We start from the raw sequence: 26,068 nt of genomic DNA, 5'->3' as shown, positions 1-26,068 counted from the left end.
CTACAAATATTTCCACAATTTTCCATTAATAAATTATTAACAATTGCCATAAATTAATTTTACAAAAATGTCTTCCCAACATTTACAACTTTAAACCCACAACTCACATATCAAAAGTATTCCTGAATTAGCATATGTAATATTTAATTATTTAGCAGTAATTAACAAATAATTAATTAATTATAAATAATTTACCTCCCACCATGTTCACCTATAAATGACACAACCAATGTTGTAAAACATGACATAATTAACATAATTAATAACAATTAATTAATTAATTGATAACAATTAACAATAAAAATAAAAGCAATTAATAATACATTTATTCACACAATTAACACTATAAAATAACATTAAATATGTTACATTAGAAAAATATTAAAAAATGTATTACAATTAAATTACTTCCCACCCTACTCACCTACCAACACACAACCCACTCCTAAAAAAATGACACAATTAACATAATTACCAATTAATTAATAATAATTACCAACCAATTGATAAATTATTCATAATAAATGAATTAGCACACTTAATAAAAAATATTAAATAGATAAATATGAATTAATAACAAATATTAATTATTAATTATAATCAAATAACTTACCACCCTACACCCCTATCAACCCACAACCTGCTCCTAAAAAATGTCACAATTAACATAATTACAAATTATTAATAATAATTTACAACCAATTAATAAATAAATAATAATACATGAATTACCACAATTAGCAATATAAAATATTAAATACAAAAATATTCATAAATAAAAAATATGAAACACTTGATTATAATTAAATTACTTCCAACCCTATTTCTCTATAAACCCACAACACGCTACAGAACTAAAACACAATATTTAATTAAAATAAAATTAATAACTTCTGAAAATGTAATCCATATATTTAAAAATAAATGTAATACACAAAAAAATTGAATACATACATTTAAAATACATATTAAAATACATAACACTAACTAAAAAGCGATATTTTTAACAACTGTCTTTTTGCAAACGATATTAATGACTTCGATATTTTTTCAAACAATATTAATGACGTTGATATTCTTAAAAACAATATTACTTACCCTCAATATTCTTTACCACAATATTCTGACAGGCGATATTTTTGTATCCTGATATTTTGCACGCGATATTAGTGCAAGTCAGAAAAATAACCTTGATATTCTGACTGTTTACCAATTAGGTGATTTCACATAGGTGAATGTAAAAATTAGACCTGCTCAAGTGAAGTGTCTTGAGATCATAACAGAGGTAATTTAAGGAGTGACATCAGTGCTTAATTGGTAAAACAATTAGTGAAGGTGCCCAAAGCTCTGCTGAGAAGCCCTCAGTCTATTAAACTTCAGCACGCAGAATACCGAGACTGCGTAGCCTAAATCCACTTTAGGCCTATTTAATTTACTGTCAGAAACTCCGTACCAGTTGAACTCAGTCTTGCAAGTACCTGCTTTCTTCCTTTGTGACGCTTTTCCGTCTTTCTCTTCCTCCTTTTTTCTCCTATGAGTGATTTTCCCCTCTCTACCAGTGGAGAAATGTCAGAAGAGGAAAAATCAAGTGCTGGTCCCCAAAAATGAGTACAGATGGCCTCCCCTGATAGCCACCGGGTCAAATTAAGTACCAAGTGACATATGATGTCCTGATGCTAGTAAAGGATTGGTGCTTGCTTTCTCCATGCAATGCGATCTTCACTTAACAGGCGATTGCTTAATGTATCACTTTTTGCCGGTGATGGTGGAAAGGGTAATTCCATTGAAAACATTAGGGCTAATAGGGTCCGGCCATGTATAGCTACACAGTGGACTGTACCAGCTGAGTAAGAAACAGTTTCAATTTCCATAACTAGTCCTATTGGAAATGTAAACGGCATGTATTAAATATTATTGTCCTCTCCTTCCCAGTGTGGGAGGAGACGCCATGAGGAATACAGGGTTGCTCCCATGCCTGGGAATTCAAGTGTACCCCAATATTGCAGGCCACGACATATCTACCCTTGATTCTGTATGGCTGCACAGGGGCCCTCAAACGAGCAAAGGAGATCGCACCCTACATGGACACAGATCTAGGCACCTTTCTAGCGCCCTGCATCGTTTTTTTTTAATTTATGTGTTGTTACAGCACATTTTAAATTCACAATTTAAGACGTGAGGTGAAGGGTAGAGATGTCAAAAAGTCAAATGTTCACGCCATGAGAGATTTAATGAAACGTTGATACATTTTGCTTTCCCACTAATATCGCACCATGTCAAGAACATCCGAACATTTTATCACAAATCTCTTACCTGTAGGATGGATTGCCGGAGTGCCACTAATATTAAACTTTTTGACTTTACCTTGAGAAGAAAATTGTTTGGACATAAGAAGAAGAGAAGGGGAAGGGCGTGGATAACGGGAAAAAAGGGCAGCACAAATTGTGTGGGAGAGCAAAGGTTACAGAGAGGCACACCAGACGAGAGAGTGTCGATGTGTTTGTTGGAAGAAGTAGGGAGCTGAAAAGACAAACAAGCATTGGAAATGCAATAGGTCTCGTATTAGGAAAGTTTGAGCTATTGGTCTTATAAATGATTTTTTTTTTATTTATGTGTTGTTTTTTAAAATAGGTAAATTAATAGCTTTGTCATTTACAATGCCAATAGTTATAACTTTCGCATATGTGACACCTATAGCATTTGTAATGCAACATGTTTTGTATTTACGTGACTTAGATGTATTGATATTACAAATAACAATGGCTTTTAACTTTTTTAAATAATTAATACTTAAATAAAAGTGATTGTAATTTATAATGGCAATAGCTTAAACTTTTGTAAATAACTTTAGTGAAGATTATGTTCAGTGTATTTTATTGTGACGAAAATCCAAGAACAGAAGTGAAATATTAACATCTTTTTTGACATTTGTAATAAAGCTTGAAACATTGAGAGAACATATTTGAACCAGTGATGCTGTGGTGATGCTGAGTGATGCTGTTGTTGCGCTGAGTGATGCTGTGGTGATGCTGTGGTGCTGCTGAGTGATACTGGGGTGGTGCTGAGTGATGCTGCGGTGGTGCTGAGTGATGCTGGGGTGTTGCTGAGTGACGCTGGGGGGGTGCTGAGTAATGCTGTGGTTGCGCTGAGTGATGCTGTGGTTGCGCTGAGTGATGCTGTGGTTGCGCTGAGTGATGCTGTGGTTGCACTGAATGATGCTGTGGTTGCGCTGGGTGATGCTGTGGTTGCGCTGAGTGATGCTGTGGTGGTGCTGAGTGAAGCTGGAGTGGCACTGAGTGATGCTGGTGTGGCGCTGAGTGATAATGTGGGGTGCGGAGTGATGATGTGGTGTTGCTGAGTGATGCTGGGGTAGCGCTGAGTGATGATGAGTGGTGCTGTGGTGGTGCTGAGTGATGCTGGGGTGATTCTGAGTGATGATGTGTGATGGTGAGTGGTGCTGAGTGATGCTGGGGTGGTGCTGAGTGATGCTGTGGTGGCGATGAGTAATGCTGTGGCATTCAGTGATGCTGTAGTGGCGCATAGTGATGTTGTAGTGCCCCTGAGTGATGCTGTGGTGGTGCTGAGGGGAGCGGGACGAGAGGAGAGAGGTAAGAGGGTAGAGAGTAGATAGGAGAAGAGAGGTGAGAGAGAATAAGAGAGGGGAGAGAGGAGAGTAAGGAGAGGGGAGAGTGAGGAGAGGGTTGAGTGAGGAGAGGGGAGATGGGAAAGTGAGGAGAGGGGAGATGGAGAGGAGAGAGGGGAGTGAGGAGAGAGGGGCGTGAAGAGAGAGGGTAGTGAGGAGAGAGGGGAGTGGGGAGAGAGGGGAAAGAGAGGGAGGGGAGAGAGGGATTGAAGAGTGAGGAGAGGGGAGAGTGGTGAGAGGGGATAGTGGTGAGAGGAGAGTGGTGAGAGGGTGGAGTCGGGATAGTGAGGATAGTGAGGACAGGGGATATTGAGGTGAAAGGGAGGTGAGAGAGGGAGGGGAGAGTGGTGAGAGTAAGGAGAGCGGAGAGATAAGAGGGGCCGCGCATCCCTCATTTCAGTTCTTCTGTTGTGGGCAGTGGAGTATCTTTACTCACTATTGTTTGGTGAGAATATTAGAGACAAAACATCTGACTGAATGGTGGTCCGAGGGGACTGCATCTCATGCTGGCAAAAAGGCAAGATTTAGTAATTGAATGCTTCAAGGAAATATTGTCTACACAAGACATCTTCTACCATAATGTCGACAGTCTGAACATTGTCCACCAACTCCGAGGATTTCATTAAAGGAAATTGGACATGCTAAAGTGCTTGATGGGCACTGGCACGACGGGACTGATCATACTGTAACCAACGGACAGCAGAGGGTGACGAGACACACGGGGAGCAGCAGCCTTTGATGTGCCGGGCAGTGAATAATTAGGGGAGGCGAAATGCCGAAGCGCACGCTGGGGGAAGCTTGCACAAAGACAATTTTCACGGACCCTTCTTCCATTTATTAAATCCGATTTAGTTCCCCAAACCTCTGCAACCCTCGGAGTGTACGACACTCCTGCGGATTCTAAGGGGACACACTGGTTTATGTTTTACTTCTCCTACGGATTCCAAGGGAACACACAGGCTTATGCTTAACGCCCGAAGACAATAAATGTTCTGGTCAGTTTTTAAACTAACTAAAAAAACATACTGAAAGGTCGCACAGAAAGAACGCGTGTTTTTATGCTTTATTTATTTATTTAGAAGTGTCTTCGCTTTGGCTTTAAACTAACAAACAGAAAGCAGATTAAACAGAAAGCCTGACGCCTCGAGCCCGACTGCACTGCGATTACTCAGCAGGTCGGAAGTCTGTGGGAATAATGACTATATTTCTGAAGTCGTTATTTCTTGCTTCCAATTCCCGCTCACAGCTGAGAGCCAGAGCCGCCTTTCGGGGTTGAAAGATGTCGGTAGCAAGGGAAGTAGAAGGAGTGGGAAAGAGCGAAATTCCACCCAGTTTGAAATTGTGTCCCTGGCAATCAGTGCCAGTGAGGAGAGGTAATATTGCGGGCAAAGGAAGGCATCGGGATTATAAGGGAAGGGTGAGCGGTGGAGAAAGGACACGCTTAAATAGGAATAAGCAGAGGGCAGTACCAGAAGAGGGGTGGGGGAGATGGGAAAAATGTAGGTAAACAATGATTATGGAGTAGTTCGGAATTGAGGTTTGGGAAACAGTGGGTGAGTCTGGGAAAGCAGACAGGATCGGGAAACAAAGGTGGTGAGGGGAGGGACTGTTAGTGAGGAGTAAAAGCCCCAATGGGGAGCATTAGCAAATGTATAGCGAGTGATTGGTGAAGAATGAGGGGGTTCATAATACGGAGGGGGAGCGACTAACAGACAAGTAAAGTGAGGGGTGAAGAGATGGACTAATTGAGATGGTAGAGTCACTAACAGAAAACAAGCCTTGGCCACTTAATTTTTTTTTTTTTAAAAAGGAGACACGGCCTGTTGGCTGTGAAACTGAAAGCACGGCCGGCCGGCCGTGAAAAAGCCTTTGATGCAGCAGGGGGCAATTAGGTGAGGAGAATGGCTGGGCTGAGGCAGAGCGAAAAGCTTTGATGCAGCAGGGGGCGGAGCGGGAAGAGCTGCTGGCGGCACCAAGCTGACGATTTGATGCTGTGCACGCGCATTTTAACTCATTGCGCTTGCGCATTGAGCTAAAAGCGCACATGCACTGCATCAAATCGCCAGTCTAGTTAAAGTCTGTTTAAGCCCCTATAGTCTCACTCCGCTCAATGCGCATGCGCATTGACAGGCGAGACCTAAAAGAAATAAAGGCTCATAATATAAAGTAGAGGTGTGAAAAACTGGTGTAATTTACTTTCATGTAATTAGTTATGCGAAGTTTCAGGAAATTACGCGAAGCACAAATCTGTCATTTAGCACTCTATTTTAGTGTGAAATGAGTCCTCAAGGCAGTATGTGATGCATGGATGCATTTAGCGGTAAAAAATAGCAGGAAAAACACAAGTGGTGAGAGCAACAGCAGCTCATATTTTGAGTAATTTCTGAAATTTCGTGTAACTACATGAGTCTAGCATAGGTTTTGTACAGGAATGGTACCCTTCCTGTACAAATTACTATGCCTATACACGATGCAAAGTTTTTCCCACTTTGAATGTGTGCTGCACAGTGAGGCATGGAGAAATGAAAGCATTTCTCCTGTTAGCGCCTCCTTTGAAGGGGTGTTAACTTCTGGCACAAAACCATGTCTACAAATCTTTATAAATATGGTTTTGCATCAAATGGCATGGGTGGTGGCATTGGAAGCCCATGTACCATCCATTTAACACCCCCTCGTCGCTAGGTAACTTCAAAGCAGTGCTTCCCACTGCTTTGCACTACTTTGAGGGTGCTGTCCAGCACAAAACAAGTTTTGTGCTGAAGAGTAAATAGCAAGCAAACTTTTTGTGCTGGTTAGCATCACATCTGGGGCGTTTACCAATCTCCCCCTAAGTGAGCTATTGTGCCAAATCACTTAATAATCAGCTGAGCTGCTGCCGGGGATCAAAACGCCACCCCGTGCTCCGGAGTCAGCTGCTCTGGCTGCTGCACCACACCTCAATGTTGGTTGGAGGTAAACTAGTTAGTTGATGAGCCTCTTTCTTAATTCATATACCTCTAGAGGTGAATGAAGTGGGGGCTACATCACTTGGCCTGTGTTCTGTGATGATACCACAAGGTTTGTGGTCAGTCACTTATTGTTCTACATCACTGTTGGATCTCCCGTCAAGCCGGTTTCCGGCTTCTGGCAATGAGCATTCACTTATACACACGAAACCAAAATGAGCTCAGCAACAGTTCATCCAACTGAAGACTCTATTTGAAATCATGTCTTGTGGCCACTCCGAAGTGGAGGTACATCAACTTTTGAAGTTGGATGGTAACAAAATGGCTGTCCTTATCCCATTGGGTCTATGGCATCTGTCCTGATTTGCTAAGTACCTTTCATTAAGTTGCCTCAGTCATTGGCCATTTCTGTGCCTACTTGCTAAAGCCTGTCCTTAATGCACAAATTGGTGTGGTACTCAAGTAATGCCACACTTACCATAATATCATGTGGAGCAGCTTACTCTATACACCAGAAGTCATATATTACCTTGTTGTCAGTACCATTGTTCTCCACCACCAGGCTGTTGCAATGGCCTTTATCTACGTTTCCCAATTTCCGGGCTGCTGCACCCTCAGTCCATGCATAATCCTGCTTTAGCTACATGTCTCAGGCTGCCAGGAAACAAATGCTTCAAATTTAAAGCTCTGATTGGTGCAAGAGACAGGTAGGAGTTAGGCCAGATTTTCTAATCTGTAAATTCCAGCATTACCTGCCTGTCTGAGATCCACGTGTTCTGAAGGTCCTTTTTGTGAGACGGGGATTGGGCATTTTGGAACCAAGGACATTTTATTTAGAATGCTCATACCTTAACCATTTGGCTATAGTGTGAAAATGTCACCATTTGTTAAAAAAGTTCTGAGGCCATATCATGAACAGAATGCATGATGCAGAAGGGTGTTCTGTGAATGTTTTGTAAGGAAATTGTGCTGCGTACAGCTCATGCACTAAGTCAGAAACACCATGGTCCGGATCACAAAACATTTTTGACCGGTGCTATTTCATGTCCTCAGTTAAAGTTAAGTCAGTGATTCCTCCAAACACACTTATCACATATTCTGAAAACAGTGGCAAATATGATGTCCTAAATTAACGCTTGCAGTGTTCACTTTAAGTAGCTCTCAGAGTTACTGCATGAACTGAATATATCCAACTAATCGTGGCAAGATGGTGCATGGTGGGATCCGTGGGAGATGTGTTCAATTATCTACATCTTTTTAAGGCGATATAATGTTGGCGGTGTTTCAACCTTTTGTCATTTAGCTGGTCATCATCAGGACAAAACATAGAGCGAACACCAAAAATATATATTGCTGCGAGTTTAGTACTTCGTCATGAATTGTACTTGTAAATATAGTACTCAAAAAATCATAATAAGGTGTTCTGCTTGAAAACAAAGGAAAACCATAAGTGGTCATTCACAGAGAATTAAGTCTAGCGGGGAATAAATAATCAAAATGCGGTGCTGCACCCCGATGCACATATAGGAGGAATAGAATTATTATAAATTATTAACTTTTCCATGCACATTATTGAATGGCTAAAACCTTTTGCCATTTTCTTTCTTTTGCTTTCCATTCTGCGTCGCATGCACGATCCTGAGCACTTTATGCACACTTCACACTTTGAGAATATTGCACAGTATTGTTGATGCTGCTTAATGACAATTGTTATACCTAACTTAATATGTAAGATTTCATTTTGACACATTTTTGTCTGTATCTTTATTTTCTTCTTGATTGATTTGTGCCGATATACAATGCATTTTTTATTATTTTACTAATTGCAGTATTGGTTTGTAAGCAAAGGTTGACAACACTGAATTTACAACCATCCTTTCCAATCAACGCTCTGATCTAGACATGAGCCCTCAACAGCAATTAAACTCCTTAAATATACTGGAAGGGCATGACATTACTCGATCTATCCCCACTCATAAAAAAGGATTTGCCCTATTGAAGTGCTTAGAACATTGGGAGAAAGCAGAGTTTTTAGGAAAGGAATTGGGAACAAAGGAAAAGTCCAATCTCACTGGATTAATGAAAAATGGAGCAGCACTAGAGGGGAGCCTGACAAATGATCCGTAAAATTTCAACTCACTCACCATAAATGAGAAAGGAAGGACCACTGTTGTACAAATAGGATATATTGAGCTGGACTGAGAGGTGGCATAAAACTAGGTTAGTGCAACAGAGAGCGAGCCTGAGGGTGAGGAAATTGAGGAAGAAACTACCCATAAACCAACTCGCAAAGCAAGAATGTCTTACTGTGGTTGATAATTCAGACAGCTCAAAAGAAGACAGGGTCAACTACAGTTGGACAAAGAGATGTATTAAATACAGAGTAACTGGAGGAAGCAGATAAGATGTCCCTATTTGCTAATCGTTTGGATTGCCTAGAAGGATCAATCAAGGAAAATTGAAAAAAAAAATGGAAAAAAATGGTACGATGAGACATTGGTGATGATGAATACACTCGAGAGGAAAACGAGAATCTTGAGAATAGATGCCATGGGTGGAACTTGAAGGTTGTGCGTATCCCAAATGGATCTTAGAGGGACAACACATTAATTAAAACTATGAATGAGTTAATACATCAGGAAGGTCTGGTAAGCCAGGCTAAGCAGGAACTGTCAATAATAAGAGCCAACGGAGCTCCTTTTCAGCTGCATCCAAAACATGTGACACCCCATACAGTACTCACTCTTTTTACAGGTTACCTAATGATGGATAAGAAGCATAGCATAGCAAGACACAAGCATAGTTTCAAAGCCAAAAAGGGATTAGCATTGTCCAGACATGTCCAATGAGACTGCGCAGTCAACAGATGAGGTCACTGATCCCTGAAAACAAGACTCCGGGATGCAAGCACAGACTGCAACAGTCAAACTTGAGTATTTTGTAGGGGGTGGTTATACCCTGTAGGAGGTGGAGAAGGCCTGAACTTTTGTTGCAGAAAATGAGAAAAGAGCCAAAAATATAAGTCATAGATTTTAATTGTTTTTTAACTTTCTTCACAGGTAGAGGAGCATTCAGCGGAGGAAGTGATCTTACCATCTCCCAACTAGCCAGGAGGAGGGTGCAAACCAATGCATACAGTGAAAAGCAGAGGTATACTTCTCACTAGATCACTGGGTGAAAGCCATTGATGGTGGGGGAAGGGGAAGAGGTATGATGAGAGGATGGGGAAGGGAGGGACAGGGAAAGGAAGGGAAAGAGTGCTGAGAAATAGGAAGAGGTGAATTTGGGAAATAAGAGATAGTCGTTGGCTGGACATGCAGCAGGAGGGTTGCAAAGGGTTAACGTATATTAGTCACTCTTACATCACCTGATGCTTCCAGATATTTAGACTTAAAGAAACTTTCAAAAAATTAACAATTATTAGCTGAAATGTCAATGGTCTGATTTCAAGGCAAAAGCAAATATTGGTTAGGGGTGATCTGGTCAGAGATGCAGCCGGCAGTGTATGCCTGCATGTGAATAGTGAAAAGGTGCATGTATAGGTGTATGGGTGATAAGGTGCCAACTGACTTCTTACCCTGAATTGCAGGAGGGTTATCATAATTCAAGCACTTTATTAGAGCAGTGCCTGCTAGTGGCGGTAAGATGTAAGTTGGCACCTTATCACCTATGCATGATGAGGTGCTTTGAGTCATTGGGCTCCTCACTCTGCGGAGAAGGTTAGGTCACATCTACCTGTTTGTATACATTGCTGGTCCTGACTAAATATCATCATATTGCTCCACAGCTACCAAAGGTATTAAACATGTTGACCTATGGCTTAGACCTGAGTTTAATAGCAGATCTATAGGTGACCCATATGCACACTCACTAGCAGAGACAAGGACCATTATAGTCGGAGTTTCCATGCCTTCTTTTTAATCTCAACATCAACCAGGAATATTACATTGAAAGAGTTTTTGGCTGCATCTGGTTGACAGTTGATTTTATGCTCACACTTTTCACAAATCTTCTCACGCTGTAGGACACGCCATTCCCATTCCTACTGGGCTTAGTCTGCAAATGATGAAGCATGTCACCTTTGGTTGAGTGAGGGCAACTGTTCTCAAAGGCACATGCTTCTCAGGGTACCTCTGTTCAGCTAGGGATAATTTCTCTGGGGATGAATCTTCTCAGAACAGTATACTGTGATTTAATTTAGGATAAGAGAACGAAAGGCAAAGGTATATATTATCAGGATTAAAAATGATAATGGGGTGTTGGTGACAGAGGCTGAGGCTATTGAAGATATGTTTCAGTGCTATTAAACAAGTATAGTAACCCCTTCACTGTGCTTGTCGGCCAACGGCCGTAGCGAGCACTACCTTCGTAGTGCTGAGCACATCCGTTGGCTGACGCGGCCCGCCACTCTGCTAAACGGCTGCACCCCGGTGGAATTGCCGCCGCGGTTAAGCGGGTATACTTACAAAGATGAGTATTCAGAGTCTGCTATAACTACTTGTAAAAAAGTACCACCTAACCAACTCACTACCCAGAATGTTATAGTCTTGGACTCCCATTCATTAGAGAGAAGGTAATAGATGCTATACAAACGTTAGCTCAGTTATATAAAATCTTTTTACGTTTCCATTTCTTGCTGATGTGCTAAGTAGTGCATATGAAGGTAACCCAGGTCCCTCTTCTTGTGAAGAAACAAATATAGCTGTATTCCTATAGAAAGAGAAACCCGAAGAAGTGAGAGGATCACACTTGCCGATTTCATGAATTAATTAAAATGATATAATATATTTGAAAATGTTAGCCAAACAAGTGGTGTACGTAATATAGATACTGGTTTCCAGTGACCAAGATGGATTTATACTGGGCCAGAATACCACAACAGATATCAATGCAGCAATAACTAACACATTGGAACAGCAGGTACTTATGATCGAACTTGACATAGAAAAAGCCTTTGACCAGCTTTTGACCAGGTATTTTGGGGGTACTTGAGGTAATTGATGGCACAGATGCGACTTGGTCCTAAATTTATATCTCTGGTGCCCAAATTGTGCAATCGACCTACAGCTAGCTTTAATATGATGGACATACAGCAGCGGCCGTGCAGGTAGGAGAGGCGGGGCCAGGTGGAGGGGGGATTTCGACAGACGACAACGAGGGGAAATTAATTATTTAATTCATTTTCCCTCATAGTTGTCTCTCGAACCCTCCTCCCCCAATCCTGGCCTCCCGGCCCACCGCTGTTAAATGCACTGGCCGCACATGCACTGTTGTTCGTTTATATCTGGATCCTTGTCCACTGAAGTTAAAAATAGACCAACAAATTGCAAAAGCATGCCTTAACTCTGTTGCATTGAAGGTTGCTGCTTATGTAGAAGATGTGTCAGGATTTCCCACCATTACTGCAATAAGAATTCCAGTGGTGGAATAGATTGCATTATGGTTGGGGGGCATACCGTGGTTTTCACTAACAACTACCAAACCCCAGGTAATCACAAATTATGATATCAGTCACAAGCATTGTAAAATTAAGTCAATGGTCAACTATCTGTTATATAAATCTATGCAGTAGTACAGAAAAAATATATTTGAGCCAAATTATAACCAACTTCTAACAAATTTGATAACACTGATGTGGCAACGGGACAGATTATTATATTAGCTAGAAAATGTAACTTGGTGAAGCTGAATATTTTACCCATATTTTTATATTTATTCTGCTCAATTTTAGTTTACATCCTGTGGGCTTTTTTTAAACCAGATAGAGGTAGCTTTTTCTGCTTTTATTTGGGGCCATTAAAAAGTCAATTGAGCTGCAAAATTTCTTAAAATACCACAGACTCAATGTGGCTGTACACCACCAGGCCTACAGTGTATTATTGGCCTGCCATGGGTAGGAGATTAGCTATACTGGTTAACTGTCAATTTAAAGAAATGGGGACAAGTATATAAGAATTGTGTTTAGGAATGTAGGCCTCTGGCTGGTTATTGAGAAAGGAATGCTTACCCAAACTATAATAAAAGGGTGCGTTTAACGTCTTAGAGGATGCTACAAAACTATGACAGCAGTGGACAAAAACTCTTGATATAACACATAGATGCTGTCCAATAGGAAGAAAATATAATATTACCTGAAATATTTTATGATAGTACTGATTTGAGGTGGGCACAATGTGGTATAACACATCTCAGAATGTTTTATTGAAGTCAAACAGTCAGAACGTATGAAGATATTTCGGAGCACTATCAGTTGCCCAGAGGATGGTGTGGTGGGAGGGGGGTTATACATATCTCCAATTATGAGGTTATTTAGGGCAATCATATATAGAATTGAACAACGTTGACTTACTAGAAGTACTTAGTAAACCTAAACAGGCACCATACAAAACACGTATTTGATTTTCAGTAGAAGACTATTGAATTATAATGCACAGCTAGCTGAAGTATAGACCAAGGGAGTGCATAACCAGGTTAGTCGAGATGGTAGAACACTGGGGCATATTTGCACACCCTCACTGCCTCTGGAGCGTCACTTTTTATGACACTCTGTTGGCACCGTGCCTTTTCCCATATTTATAAGGTGGTTCTAAGTCACTTTGCTTGGCATTAATGTCGCCTTGTAAATATGCCCCTTTATAACGCAGTCCTCTGCAGCAAAGGGGCGTGCAATGGGTGTTGCTCTGGATCTTCCAGCTCAACACCCATTGCTTTTTAACACTGCCCCAGATTTACAAGGCTGAAGCAGTGCCAAAGTCTAATGCCATGGAATACCAGGTTTAGAACGGTGATATGTGATTCTGCATATCACATAGAAGGTGCAAATTGTCATTTTTTATTGTTTATGTGCAAGAAGGTGTTCCTTCCTGCACATAAACAATAGTTCTTGCAGCGCAGGAACCCTTGCAACATGGTGGTAGGTGCATGCACTGGCACTAGGCAGCTTATTTTGCACCAGTGCAATGGAAAACACAGGTTTGCGCCATATTCGTTTGAATAGGGGTCCTCACTGTGCTTTGAAAATGTCGGAGTGTGGCTCTGCCAAATTTGGCACACCTCCGTGCGCCAACATTTTATTGTAAATATGCCCCACAGTTTTGATTCACGTAGCAAACATACACCCACTGCCAGCCTTCAGACTGAGCAATATAAGACTGTTCACAGGTTACATTGTTTTTTGAGTAGACTACATGCATGGAAATGCCAGGCAAATGAACACTACCCCAGATGCCTGATGGAGAACGCTGATTATGTACATATGTTTGTTAATTGTATGAAGCTCAGGGAATTCTGTCGGGTTACAGCAACACAATTATCTAAGATGCTGGCTATGGATATTATCCTCATGATACTCTTTATATTGTGAGCAAATGATACAAATGACACACCAAGGCCTAAAATTACAGCCGACTGCTTACTGTTATGCTTTGCAGCATCTGAATATACATTTTGGTGGCCGTCGATGTGCACTGTATTCAAAATTGAGTCTCCGATATTCAAAATTAAGGGTCGGAGGGGAGGAAAATAGACCCGGAAATATGGGCTAAATTACATTGACAAACTAGTGTATTTACATAACGATGGGCCATATTACCAAGAAAGGGCGATACATTATCGCCGCTGTTATTGGCAGAAAACCGCCGCTAAAGCGGTGATAATGGACTTGATAATATGCCCAAGTGAATTCCCATAGAAGCCCAGGTTCTGGTGTTAACCTGGGCTTCTATGGGAATTCACTAGGGCATATTATCAAGCCCATTATCATCGCTTTAGTGGCAGTTTTCTGCCGATAACAGCGGTGATAATGTATCGCCCTTTCTTGGTAGATGGCCCGATATTCTCTCCTTTTGTAAAGCTTTAAGTAGCAAATTTGAAGTTGAAAATTTACAGGGGCAGATATACAAGCCCCTTGCACCATTTTTACATTGCCATTGCATCACTTTTTGTGACACAGCAGCTGCGTAAAAATGCGTCCCATTTACAAAGAGACGCATCTAGGGAGAAGTGTCAAGTTGTAAAGACCTGCATCACATTATCATTTATAATGAATGCAGGGTAGCCATACCCACGCAAATAAGCCTCCTAGAAGTGACGCACCAAAATCTACAAGATTTCACTGTGCCACTCTAGGATGCCACTGCTTCAAAACCATACGCCTGCTAGGAGCAAGCGTAAGCAGTGATGCAGCACAATGAGGATAGGCCTCCACATGCATTGCTGGAGTTGCAGCGAGCTTGTGACTTGACTCCAGCTATGCGCGACTTTGGCGCCAACAGATGCGTCAGAATTTTTCACGCATCTCTCGACCCTTGCGCCATGGTGCACCAAATTGGAAACACAAAAGGAACAATTGATGGACAGAATGCAGAACAATGTCATACATTCACCCCAATACAGAGATATGGGCCTAAATTCATAATTTCTTTGCTCACTATGCCATTCTAGTTTGAACGCAGCCATATGCATCTTGACCCTGTGCCTCATGGGAACAGTCCAGCCCGAACTGCCAGGCCAGGTCGTCCCTGGAATGGAAAAAAGCATCCTAGGACCGGTTTTGGGGTTTCAATTGTGTGTCTTTTGCTTTCTCGCCCTAAGTCCTCCCTAGGTATACCCAGACGTGGGTCCCGGGCTCACTGTGCCACTGGATTCAAGCTATCTTGGCTGATGAGGGGTGAAACCCCAAAACCGGTCCTAGGATGCTTGTGTCCGGTCCAGGGAGGACCTGGTTTGGCAGTTCAGGCTGGGCTGTTCCCATGAGGCACAGTGTCAAGGCTGATTTGCATATGGCCAGGTCTAAACTGGGATGACATGGTGAGCAAAAGAATGATGGATTTAACCCAGATGTCTTGACTGGGGGTGAATGTTTTGATTTATTCTGCATTCCGTCCATCAATTGTGTGTCTTTTGCTTTCTCTCCCGTATTCTAAACACTGCACATCCATGGTGGCGCAAGGGTTTCTATGGGTGGTGCAGGGAAAGTAACGCATATCTGCAGATGCGTCACTTTCTTGTAATTCTGCCCCTCAGAGTGATGATGACTGACCTATGTTTTAATAACCATCCTAATTTACTGTGCATTTGATATGTTTTATTTTTCCAAGTTTTTTATATCGCAACAAAACAGCAATTTTTTTTCTCCAAATGACCTAAAGATAGACAAGCTAGCTGAGTCGCTGCTGGTCTGTATTTCTAAGTTCTGATTTCAATACCGCATATTCTGCGTTAGTGCACGCACATCAGGCACTATAGAAAATGGTGATTTTGTTACATTGTGCACAGCTCCATTCTTCATCTGTGTGAAATGATTATGATATAGCCTCTGCTTGTTTTTAAGGTTAATTGAAGCCTTTGTGCTTGCATGTGCTTTTAAAATAAGTACATACTTTGCTTCTAGCATTCTTAGCGTTGTAATTTTACATGTCATTACTAATTAAGTTCATGGTACTCTTGAGATTCTGGCTTTAGAAAAGATGCAAAGCTGAGTTGGTGCTGCTATGATTTGAATTTGTGATCTGCAAATCACAGCCGACCAATTAGCCAACTGGACCATTTTCACTGGCTAGCTTGCATAGAGGAATAAGCAATGAAAATGCATATTTGTGCTGTAAGACAATCTGGCAGTGCCGCACAGGTCAATTTAATAGTGCAATGTTGTGGTCGATTTTCTGATGATGTGGAGGCAGTTTTGAGGTCTGGAGGGCAGCTTTGTGGCTGTGTGAGAGCCGCTGTTGTAAACAACTTTTTGTATATTCTACTACATGGGAACTCACAAACATTTTCGCGGGGCCACAAAGTACTGTCTGTGGGATGCCTGAGGGCTGCACAGATGCCTTCAATGCAAGGGTCAGGGGGATGAAAGGTGGGCATAGGGGGGACGCGAAGCAGATGCATGATGTGGACAACAAACCGAGTCTTCACGTGGCTTCTGTCTGCCACTATCGCGCTATTCTAATGCACCAGGTATTAAAGTCATAGCAATAACTTCTGATGTAAAACGTGAGAGGGAAAGAGATACTCATACTGTGGATGAATTGGAAAATGTGACCAGAAACCCTGGCATTAGTCCTATCTTGCCCACTTGACGAAATTGTGTGATCCAAGGCAATTGATTAATTTCTTTTTGCCTCCTATTTCTTCAGTACTACATATGAGAGCCCAATAAAATATACGAGTTCAGGATCAGTGCTGTGCAGAAATTTATCTTGCGTTTTATTTAATGTACTATAATATTGTTCCAATTATATATCAACCAAGGCTGCATACAAGGTGCACTTGACAAATGACCTGCCTCTTGGTTTACTAAGTCCATGGTTTTCAGTTTGGGGCGGCATGAATGTTTCCAAGATCATGTTTAAAAACTATCACAGCTAATAAATGCATCTCAATACATTGATATAATCTGACCTATTAAGGTAAAACTCTAATACATGTAATTGAAATGCCTTTTTGTGACGTTTGCAGAGAGTTTATAATTTTTCCTTATGGTGATATATGTTTTTTTAGGGCGAGGCCTCCGCCCACGTAAGTGGGAGGAGTTTCGAGATCCTAATGTTAAAGAAGAGAAAAAAAAAGTATCTCCTAGGGCTTTGGCGAGACAAATTCCACACATTCCTTAGTGTGTTCTGTCATCTGGCCAGTGATTTGTCTTCCTTGTGTTGTCGTTTTAATAGGCTTGAAGTGATAGGGTAAATGTAGTTTTCATCCGCCATGTTGGGCATTTTTCGTTCGTGCTCGCGCAAAGAAGTACATTAATTATAATTAGGAGCTGTCAGGGTGCCTCCGTAAGTGAATCCAGATGGCCGGGCGCGTTCACCATTCAGCAGCGCTCAGCGCGCAGCTGCTCCATGCCAGGCCGGGAAAGGGCTTCATTAGCCTCACTCATCCGGCGCTGAGACAGGCCCCCTCCCTCATCTGTATCGGCGAAACAGGACAACTGGGGGGGGGGTTGCCTAAAATATCCTGTTAAACGAGGTTGCTGAACTTGTAATAAACTGCGTTTTGCTGGACCCATAAAGGAAATGCAGTTGTTTACTATTCCATGGGTGAGTGTGTTGAAAAACATGGATGTAGGTTCGTTGTTATAAAAAATCCTGCTTGTGCAAGACTAATGTTTACTTGTTTTTATATGGTGTCTGGTGCCCTGGGGTTTAGATTTGCGTCGATATAAATACTATTTGGAATTCCCTACCAATTCGGACTCCGTGATTATCGGCATTGACCAGAATGGAATGGAAGATGGAGGCCGCCTGCTCTAACTCAAACCCAAGGCACCCCAAGTCATCTTACCACCCTAACACTTAATCCTCCTATTAGGATGTATGACGTTATAACGCATACTTTTACTCCGCAGACCATTACAACGCGACTTTTACTCCGCATACCGTTACAACGCATAGCGCCTTGGGGCGCTGGATAGTGGTAAGTATAATTTACTATTCTAACTCCAGTCCCCGTGGACCCTAGGGAAGGTGTTGGATAGTAAATTATACTTATTCCCTATCCTAGAGCGCCCTCCAGCGCAATGCGTTGTAATGGTATGCGGAGTAATGGTCGCGTTGTAATGGGTCTGCGGAGTAAAAGATCCGTTGTAACGGGTGTATACCTCCTATTATGTTGACATGGGTACCGGAAGCCCACTTGGCTGGGAGAGGCTCGTTAATGGTCTCTGGCATCTCCAAGACTGACCGCGCGGCCGGCCCGAAGCCTCACAGTAGCGCTCCAATGGAAAGCGCCTGCTTCAAAGCGCCCGCTCTTTCTGAAATGTTGGCCCCGTAAACTCGCTTGGTGTCACATGTTTGGGGTAATAATATATGGCTGTAGTTTGTAAAGGCAATGCCTTGTTTACAGCACAGACCATCAAAGCCCCCCCCCCAAACCCCCTCGGGCGACTCCCCACTCCACTGATGCCAGCAATAAACAGATTGTATGATCGGCTCTCCCCCGTTTTGTGTTTGTGGCTGCAGCACTTGACAATGCTGATCCCAGACGCTATCGGGGGCACCGCACCACAACAGAGGCGCTTGTTATGGGGGCGGGGGCGTAGGGTCAGCTGTCTGAGACGAATGGGGAATCGAAAGGGGGCGTCTCTGTTCCAGTCATGAGACCGAGCCTGAGGGGCTTCACCTTTAATGTCGTAGATCGCGGTCACTGGTACATTCACCCTCTGTGACCTCCGTCGAGAACCAATGGCATCCTTTACAGCCCGACACGTCACTAATAAGAGGCCCCATTCGCATGGATCTTTAACTTGTACACGTTCAACCCTGTTGCCTCGTGAATATACAAAGATTGCAGCAACATTAACCAACTGAGCTATCTTACCCGGATACGAGGGTGTGATCTGCAAATTAAACACGGAGCTTAGAGAATGTACAGTCGCTCACCTAGGTTTGTCCATTGGATTCTTCCCTGAGACCTGCAGGCTACACCCATACCTCAGCAGCAGGAGCATTAACCCTCAGGACTGTTTTACCAGCTAGTGCGCTTCCATTTGTTTTCGGGCATAGCCGCCTGCGTGTGATGGGACTACGGGCAGTGCAGAGTGCAGAATCAGAGTGCAGAATCAGAGTGCAGAATCAGAGTGCAGTTTGAGAGTGCAGAGTGCAGATTGAGAGTGGAGAGTGCAGTTTGAGAGTGCAGATTGAGAGTGCAGTGTGAGAGTGCAGTTTGAGAGTGTAGTTTGAGAGTGCAGTATGAGAGTTGAGAGTGCAGTTTGAGAGTGCAGTTTGAGAGTGCAGATTGAGAGTGCAGTTTGAGAGTGGAGTTTGAGAGTGCAGTTTGAGAGAGCAGAGTGCAGTTTGAGAGTGGAGAGTGCATATTGAGAGTGCAGTTTGAGAGTGCAGTTTGAGAGTGCAGATTGAGAGTGCAGTTTGAGAGTGCAGTTTGAGAGTGCAGTTTGAGAGTGCAGTATGAGACTTGAGAGTGCAGATTGAGAGTGCAGATTGATAGTGCAGTTTGAGAGTGCAGAATGAGAGTGCAGAGTGCAGATTGCAGTTTGAGAGTGCAGTTTGAGAGTGCAGTTTGAGAGTGCAGAGTGCAGTTTGAGAGTGGAGAGTGCAGTTTGAGAGTGCAGTTTGAGAGTGCAGTTTGAGAGTGTAGTTTGAGAGTGTAGTTTGAGAGTGCAGTATGAGAGTTGAGAGTGCATTTTGAGAGTGCAGTTTGAGAGTGCAGTATGAGACTTGAGAGTGCAGATTGAGAGTGCAGATTGATAGTGCAGATTGAGAGCGCAGAATGAGAGTGCAGAGTGCAGATTGCAGTTTGAGAGTGCAGTTTGAGAGTGCAGAGTGCAGATTGAGAGTGGAGAGTGCAGTTTGAGAGTGCAGATTGAGAGTGCAGTTTGAGAGTGCATATTGAGAGTGCAGAGTGGCAGTGAGTGCAGACTGAGTGCAGAGTGACAGTGAGTGCAGACTGAGTGCAGAGTGACAGTGAGTGCAGACTGAGTGCAGAGTGACAGTGAGTGCAGAGTGACAGTGAGTGCAGAGTGACAGTGAGTGCAGAGTGAGTGCAGAGTGAGTGCAGAGTGAGTGCAGAGTGACAGTGAGTGCAGAGTGACAGCGAGTGCAGAGTGACAGCGAGTGCAGAGTGACAGCGAGTGCAGAGTGACAGTGAGTGCAGAGTGACAGTGAGTGCAGAGTGACAGCAGAGTGACAGTGAGTGCAGAGTGACAGTGAGTGCAGAGTGACAGTGAGTGCAGAGTGACTGTAGAGTGAGTGCAGAGTGAGTGCAGAGTGACAGTGAGTGACAGTGAGTGCAGAGTGACAGTGATTGCAGAGTGACAGTGAGTGCAGAGTGACAGTGAGTGCAGAGTGACAGTGAGTGCAGAGTGACAGCAGAGTGACAGTGAGTGCAGAGTGACAGTGAGTGCAGAGTGACAGTGAGTGCAGAGTGACAGTGAGTGCAGAGTGACTGTAGAGTGAGTGCAGAGTGAGTGCAGAGTGACAGTGAGTGACAGTGAGTGCAGAGTGACAGTGAGTGCAGAGTGACAGCAGAGTGACAGTGAGTGCAGAGTGACAGTGAGTGCAGAGTGACAGCAGAGTGACAGTGAGTGCAGAGTGACAGTGAGTGCAGAGTGACAGCAGAGTGACAGTGAGTGCAGAGTGACAGTGAGTGCAGAGTGACAGTGAGTGCAGAGTGACTGTAGAGTGCAGAGTGACTGTAGAGTGCAGAGTGACTGTAGAGTGCAGAGTGACTGCAGAGTGCAGAGTGACTGTAGAGTGCAGAGTGACTGTAGAGTGCAGAGTGACAGTGAGGGCAGAGTGACTGTAGAGTGAGTGCACAGTGAGTGCAGAGTGACAGTGAGTGCAGAGTGAGTGCAGAGTGACAGTGAGTGCAGAGTGACAGTGAGTGCAGAGTGACAGTGAGTGCATAGTGACAGTGAGTGCAGAGTGACTGTAGAGTGCAGAGTGACTGTAGAGTGCAGAGTGACTGTAGAGTGCAGAGTGACAGTGAGTGCAGAGTGACAGTGAGTGCAGAGTGAGTGCAGAGTGACAGTGAGTGCAGAGTGACAGTGAGTGCAGAGTGACAGTGAGTGCAGAGTGACAATGAGTGCAGAGTGACAGTGATTGCAGAGTGACAGCAGAGTGACAGTGAGTGCAGAGTGACAGTGAGGGCAGAGTGACTGTAGAGTGAGTGCAGAGTGAGTGCAGAGTGACAGTGAGTGCAGAGTGAGTGCAGAGTGACAGTGAGTGCAGAGTGACAGTGAGTGCAGAGTGACAGTGAGTGCAGAGTGACAATGAGTGCAGAGTGACAGTGATTGCAGAGTGACAGCAGAGTGACAGTGAGTGCAGAGTGACAGTGAGTGCAGAGTGACAGTGAGTGCAGAGTGACAATGAGTGACAGTGAGTGCAGAGTGACAGTGAGTGCAGAGTGACAGTGAGTGCAGAGTGACAGTGAGTGCAGAGTGACAGTGAGTGCAGAGTGACTGCAGAGACAGTGTGTCAGGGTGCACATTGTGTGAGTGTGCAGAATGAGTGTGCAGGGTAAACAGTGTGTGACTATGCAGGGTGACATTGGGAGTGTGCGGGTGAGCAGTGTGTGAATGTGTAGGGGCAGTGTGTGAGTGTGCAGAAAACACCACACACACATACACCACACACACATAACGCACACACAAACCACACACCTCAGTCTCTCAACACCACACACTTGTCACCACTCAACACAACACACTCACCACCACACTCACTCCCCAGGCTCACCCCCACAGACTCACCACCACACACTCACCAGCACACAGAAAACAACACACACAACAACACACCCCCAGCCGTCAATGAATGCTTTCACCATGCACAAACACCAACAACCATCATCCATCTGTGCACGCTTTTACCAAGCACACACCCACCAGCCGTCAGTGCACCCTTCCACCAGGCACACACACCTCCAGCCGGCAGTGCACTTTTCCACCAAGCAGTCGCAGTATGGTACACTTTACTTTTAAACATATTCATATAAAGCACAGCATGCCACCATTGGTAAAATTACAATTCAACCAAGATACTTCCACTACACACCACATGCACACACTCCATAACACATGGCAAAAAGACATTGGCATTTACAATGCCATTAGCTCAAACTCAAATAAATCCGAGCCCGATTGCATTTCTAATGCTTGTTTTTATTATGATGAAATATGTACTTTTATGCAACAGATATGTTGCAAACAAAGTTTATACTGATTGATCATATTTTTACATGTTTAGTGCAAGATGCCTTTAAAACTACAGGTGGTCCTAAAGATAAGTTGTCTAGGACACCTTCTTGTCTTATTTACCATTCCTTTAGTTAACAAAAAGTATGCCCTTTTGTTTCACAGCTTTCTGAGTGTTACTGCTCTGTCAAATGAACAGTAGCCCAGTGCTGCTGTTCACCAGGGGGCCGCAAGTGAAGGTCAGTAGGGCCGCATGCCGCCCCCGGGCCATACTTTGAGTATCCCTGGTCTAGAAGGAGACAGTAACCAGCTCTGTGCATGTAGTGGCAGATTGCATTGGGCACACAGAGCCACGCTTACAGGGTATTTTGCAAGGTATGCAACGATCTGTATCATGTCATATTTGATATCCCATAGAAGTTGGTGCAGTTCTGATTTAAAAATAAACTAACATCCACCCAACCAACAAGTGTCCTGTACACACCTTACTCCAATACATGAGTTCCTGGCTCCATCCTGACCCTTTTTGCTTGGGTGCGGAATTCGAAAAAATATCCTTTTCATCTCACTGACTTGTTACAGGAAATTCATATGCAAGGCTTATCCTTATGAAGCTCTTTTTACCAGCTCATCTGTTTCTACACTTGTTAACTGACTTTCTTAAATTCAAGAAATTACTAAAAATCTTTTTCTCTAAGCAGGCTCTTGATTTGCCTTCCCCCTGCTTACCCTCTCCCTTCCTGCCTCTATTTTTCTTGGCAGAGTCAGATAACGTCTATCTCTTCCTCCTGTGAACCCCTCACCAAGGCCATATCACATTGCAATCTGTATTCATGACTGATGGATTCCTTCAGTTGATAAACAATTCCAAGAAATGTTCAGGTGTGATCCAGAATTGAATACCATTTCAAACTTCTGTGTTTTTGATTCATGGGTCTCTAAGGCTACTCAAGGTTTTTTTGCAGTGCTATAAAAACATACAAAGGATGTAAACTAAATTATCACCATAATCCTAATGCCAACCAAAGTTGACAGGTAGCTAAGAAGCACCTGGAGGATGATGGTGTCTAAATGTGGTTGTAAAGTATTAATGAAGCAAAGACTCAGAGTAGGCTCTCACATCAGGTGCTGATTATTTGTTTCCTGTTATTTCATACTGTAGGGTCTGTGCCCCTAAGGGTTTAGAAACCTGAATGTAAATCATTGAGAAGCCATTTGATCTCAGGTGTGATAAAAGTTGGCAGTTAAATACTGTTTCAAGTGGGTGTAAAGCACAGGATAGGTTTGAGAGAGGTCAGTAGTTTGAAAGATTCTCTTGGTCTGTTGATTTTCTTTACAATAGTGGTGATAATGGCATGTTTGAGGTCTTGATCCCAAAGAGGAGGAGTCATTGATTAGTCTTGTGTGAAAAGGTATAAGTGCAGTGAGATCTAGGCTAGCCACTCTTGCATTACAAACACCTGATGATGTGTAGGATTTTTAAAGACATCAACATTTTTCTGATATCAGCCTCAGCAACTAGTGAGAGCTCCCAAAGAGGGTTAGATCAGGAAAGCAAGCACTATTAGATGAGGGCCATCATGCAGAGGGTTGTGGAAGAGATGGTTTCTCTCTCTCTCTCTCTCTCTCTCTCTCTCTCTCTCTCTCTCTCCCTCTCCCTCTCTCTCTCTCTCTCTCTCTCTCTCTCTCTCAAAGCATCCACTTTAATTGGGAAAGGCATAGAGGCTGTCACACAGCTCATTTGAGAGCACAATGAGGCTAGTCTTTAGACGATGAGATAGCATTTCCTTATAGGAATGAAAACATTATTTTGTTCCATTATCTGCTGCAGTTGATTTGTATTCACCAGAGTGCACCCTGCAAGAGTTATGTATTGGATTAGTCCAATGTCTTTCCAGTGATCTACCATGGCTAAGGTTATCAGTGAACTATTGATTGTTCGTCATGAGATTAGTCTTCAGGTTGACAAAGGGCAGGAGCAACTTATACACAAGAATGTACTAATCTACCAGAACCTCCTAAGTTACATCGAAATGTGCTTCAATTGAGTCCAGAAGCAGGCGTGTGAGACCAGAAGGATAGAGTCTAAATTTCTGTGGAATACTGTGCTCTGTGGCAAGAAAGATCTGCTTTTCATAGAACTTACTTTCATTGAAGAAGTTAATTAAATTATATAGGATAAATGCTGGAAGCTGATAAGGAGAAATTCAATAATTATGGAAAATGTGAGACACATGGAACATTGATGAGTTGGGAGCAATCAGTAGTGTTCATGTCTTCAATGATCTTTTGACTGGACATGTTGAAAGGATCATCTGCCCATTTATTCATAAGGGGCACATAATGCCTGCTTACAGCAGGTATGTTACTCTTCACTGGTAGTAAAATACATTGTAAGCCCAGCAAAGGTGGCATATCTACTAGTGAAAGTAGGGAATTCATCCCCAAGACTGAACACCACATTAGACCACCTAAATGCCACTCCTTTTCTCTAATCTCTTCTTTTGTCTTCCTCATCTTCAATTTCTCCTTTTCCCTCTCTGTAATGTTCTCTCCCCATCAGCCTGGATTTTCCTCTGTCTCTCTTTCTCCTTTCCACCTTTCTTTCCTCTCCCCTCTGCTTTGCTAGTCTTTAGGATGGCAAACATGTTTTTTTCATCAGACCAGTGAGGGAAAATGAAGGGGAGTACAGGTAACATGGCTCACCACCAACTCCCTATTTCTTGGTAGTCTGGGAAGTCGGTTTATGTCTTCAGTGAAATGCTCATACGTGGGGGGCATCCTGAAGGACGCCGCATTGGGAATTCTCCCAAATGTCTCAATTAGCTAGCCACAGTCAGGGAGCGGGAGACATATGGCACTTACGTTGCCTTCAGCGCTATACGTCCAATGCTTTTTGCCCAGTGCCTGGGCATACTCTGACCCACTGCTGCCGCTTAACAATATCTGGGGGCCAGAACTAAATAAAAGGCACTTACCCTCAAGATGGATACAAGTCTTAGGAGGAGGGCCGTCCCCAGGCCATTCCACTTGCTCCTACAATCCCCTGCATCACACACAATATTTTCTTAGGACCAACCCCCAGATGCATCAAGCATCCATTTTGCGATTACTTATTAGCGAAAAATAAGGAATCGCTAATAAGGAATAGCAAAATGCTATGCAAGAAGAAATTGCTTAAAAAATAGCGATTTCTTAAAATTCCTTAATTGCGAGCCGCAAATTGCGAGTCGCAATTAAGAAATACCTCCCCATTCATTCCTATGGGCCTAGAGGCCCATAGGAATGAATGGGAAGACATTCTCAATTTGTGAATCGCAATTAGCGAATCACAAATTGAGAATGCGATTTCAAGGGTGCAGGGGTATCCAAAGGACACCCTGTTGCTCCCCTGAAATTGATCTGTGCACATATGTTGCGCACACACATGCCCTTAGGGCATGTGTGTGCGCAACATGAAACTTTAAAAAATGCACTTTAGTGCATTTTTCAAAGTTTTTGCAAATTACCATGAAGTTCAACTTCATGGTAATTTGCGAGCCCTATTAGCGAAATCGCTATTTTTTAAACTTTAATGCATTGCATTTAAGGAATCTCAATTTGAGATTCCTTAAATGCAAGTAATCGCAAATTTGCGATTTCTTATTTTGCGATTTCTGCATTTGGGATGATGCATCCCAAATGCAAAAATACCGGTCGCAAAGGGGCAGATTTTGAGAATCTGCCCCTTTGCGAGCGGATTTTACCTTCATGAATCTATGCCAAGTCCCCACCTGCCATCCACCCCCCCTGCCCTGGTAGTTTCATTTGCCTTTTCATCACAGCCGT

Source organism: Lissotriton helveticus, chromosome 11 (assembly GCF_964261635.1).
Source record: "Lissotriton helveticus chromosome 11, aLisHel1.1, whole genome shotgun sequence".
Lineage (NCBI taxonomy): Eukaryota > Metazoa > Chordata > Amphibia > Caudata > Salamandridae > Lissotriton > Lissotriton helveticus.
Note: the sequence above shows the minus strand (reverse complement) of the source record.